This window comes from Sycon ciliatum, chromosome 9 (assembly GCF_964019385.1).
Source record: "Sycon ciliatum chromosome 9, ocSycCili1.1, whole genome shotgun sequence".
NCBI lineage: Eukaryota > Metazoa > Porifera > Calcarea > Leucosolenida > Sycettidae > Sycon > Sycon ciliatum.
This window is the reverse complement of record NC_088651.1, coordinates 19,284,589-19,287,786: the sequence shown is the minus strand read 5'-3', so window position 1 is coordinate 19,287,786 and position 3,198 is coordinate 19,284,589. Positions and strand designations below refer to the sequence as shown.

At 44.6% G+C, this 3,198-nt stretch overlaps 1 long non-coding RNA gene across 1 annotated transcript; it reads left to right on the top strand.

The window, feature by feature from the left end:
* Nucleotides 1–271: 271 nt before the first annotated feature.
* LOC135824771 (uncharacterized) lies at nucleotides 272–1,892 on the top strand. Its single transcript, XR_010554944.1, has 3 exons — nucleotides 272–675; nucleotides 768–933; nucleotides 1,446–1,892. It is a non-coding gene; the product is annotated as an uncharacterized LOC135824771 (long non-coding RNA).
* Nucleotides 1,893–3,198: the final 1,306 nt, after the last annotated feature.

The following is a 3,198-nucleotide window of genomic DNA, read 5'->3' as shown; positions in this document are numbered from 1 at the left end:
TGACAACGAGTAGGAAGCCACGAATCGTGAAGCACGCCAAGTCCAAACGCTATGTGTTTCTAGGGGCAGCTGCTTCAATTTGAGTGGGAAGCATGACAGTGTGTTTCGGTAAAAAGTGACGTTTCCACTCGGCAAACCTGCAACACAGAACCACTGTCTGCTTATTACACCGGGCCCTTAGAATAACCCTCTTTAGTTGAGCTTGCGTAGGCTGACGATGATTGTGCTCTAAGAGCACCACGTAGTATCTTAGTATAATGGGGCTGTTAAGTGATGACGTCACAGTTCCTTCGATACGCATAACAACGATCCCACTGGGGACAAACAAAAGTAGCGTCGTCTCCACCGACCCAGTTGTCAGTGGCAACATATAGGAATCGTGTACATTTCTTCGTTTCTTCTTTGCTGTTTTCAGTGAGTGTTTTGTTTTCTCTTTGTCCTTGATCTCGACGATGTTGTCGTGCTCATTACCTTACTGAGACGTCTCTTGTGACTGTAGCCAGTATCACGGAGGATTTTATTGGCGTGACAAGGTAGATCGCCGAGATCGAGCGTGAAAAACGCTCTGCATTAGTAGCTCCTGTAGAATGTTTTCTGGTTCGGCGTATCCATGGTCAACAAAACCAAGGTGCAAGACAGCATGAGAGATCGTGTAAACGATGTGAACTCCAAAAGGTAAGCTCCTGAACAAGTGGAAAGATATGGGTATTTACAAACTCTCTTTTCATCCATCGATTGCCGCTATGCATTGCATTTTGTTTTCACAGATAATCTGGCCAAATTTATTGTAACTAGAGAGTGCAATCGTGCACTGCTTGGGGCCCATCCCAATGTCATCACATGGCTGTGGTGACTAGTGTATATCTGGGAGAATTTTTCCTCGACTGGTACGGAGTGCAGGTGGATCGATTATGAGAAATGCGAACATGTGAAGTAAGTAATTAGTTGTGTCGAAGAAATGTGCAATAAAATAAAATTTACTTTACACTCAAACATACACTGTAGATGTACATGTAACATCATGATAATGATTCTATCTTCATTGTCCCGCAACTGGTACACCATACGCACCGAATACATGGTGTGTGTGTGTGTGCGCGCGCGCGCAAGCGCGCGCATGTACATGCACACATTCTCATGCGTGGCCGAGTCGGCCAGATGAACAGACCATGCATTTACACGAGGTGCCCGTAATGTGCTGTACTTTACGACTTTATTCCAAAAGAGTATGCCTTGCCCCTGACGAATGGAGTTGTGTCTGTGCTCAGCTGGTATCGGGCTATGACGCAACACTGCAATCAGCGCTGCAATTAAAAGAGCACTGCATGGATTATTTTGACTAACTTCCTTTGCGTTTACTTGGTTGAATTTTCTGTCATGATTGGCCTCTGGAAATAATCAGAGTGGATGTCATTTTGCCATTATATGTGTGCCTTGTGCGACAGGTTCAAGGCTAGATGCACTTCACATTCGGCGTGCGATCTCAGCGTCTGGGACCTGATGAAGTCTTGGTTGGATGATTATTCAAGCCTGACACTACTCGACACACCAATGTTCATGTCAATGTAATTTTTTCAGAGCTGCACTATTTACGTGTTGATGCTTACTTCGGTGTTAGCGTGTTTCCCCCGGATTGTTTCTATCATCATGATCGTGTGTTCTTGGGCTGAGCGCCGGAGCACATGCACAAGTGTGCAGCTATAACCCTGTGTATCTTTGGTTACACTTTGTTCTGCAATGCATGTACCTTGTAACATTATGTGCTTGCACTGCTTTGTCTGGCCTGCGTATTTCAGGACTATTCAGTGCATTAGACCCAGGTTTGTTCGGTTGCCGGATGATCTCTTGTTGCGTCGCTCTGTATTTGTATTCATCAATTTTTGGGCTTGAGAATTGAGGTGTTGTGTGGTTCCCTATATGAAAACATCATGCTGGTGCTCTGTGTTTCGATTATCGACTGTCGGAGCAGTCATGCATTTATTAGCAGAACGGTCAATACTGTAGTCTTTTCACGTGTTTGTCTTTGTGTTTTCGCCGGGGGTATTAGCGGTAACACTGCACACAGAACGGCAGTGTTGCATCACTGGACGACCCTGCCTCTGCATCTGACTTAATTTCCCCAGGATCTGGTGCAGTTACACCAGACAGCCACTTCCTGTAAACACGCAAACAGCAAAAGAAGAGATCCCGCAAATCAGGAAAAACCATTATGGAAAATATAGAGTAGATCATACACCATTCAATAATCTGGAGTAATTACAGTGAGACAAACACTTCAAACAGTGCTCTCTGTCTCCATCCTTCCAAAAATACCCTATGACAATTCCCTAGAATTATTTTATTTTATATTCTTAGGACATCATTCTGAACATAATAAATTCTTCCATGGGTCTTAGATCACCACGGAGGGCGAAAATATATCTAAGTCATGCAGTTTACGGGAGGTGCGAGCTGTCATGGATATAGAGGCTGATATTGTGCCAGCGTGAGGGCAGAGACAGAAAGAAGACACTGATTTCTTGAACAACTCACCGATATATAATTGAATACACAAGGAGCGCTCATAATTTGATCCATCAGGACGCGAAACATCTTCAAAGCACTCTCAAACACGGAGTTTTACTGTGGGCAGCCAATTTCACAGCCATCATGAAGGCACTCGACGACTACAGGAGTTTTGTAGAGGAAAGAACAAGGAGTAAAGAGCGACAACAATCGCTTGAAGAAAAAGCAAAGAAAAACAACTGTCTCTCCAGTCATTTTAGATGCTGTTGCCCTTGACATCTGGTTCCATCCAGAGGACGCGACTTTTGTTTGTCCCCAGTGCTCTCCGTTGCTATGCGTATCGAAGGAGCCGTGACGTCACACTTAACAGCCCCATAGAAATCTACGCGCCAAGCCATCAGCAGGGATGCGAAGTACATGGACTACAAACTTTCGTTACGTAAACCTACGCGTAGGTCTATTGTGTTACTTGTAAGTAGTTGTAGCCGAACCTCTCATGATCAGAGAAGAAAACGACATGTTCCGTCGTCACCTATCCTACTTGATCCTGTTCGCTGAGCTCTAGCTCTTCATCTGGCTCATATCAGTACGGTAGCCGTGCTAATGTTTTAGCACATCAGCTTGCATGGTTCATTGTTCATTGTTTGTTGTCATTTGTATGCTGCAGTTAGAACGTTGCTTGCTGAAGACACT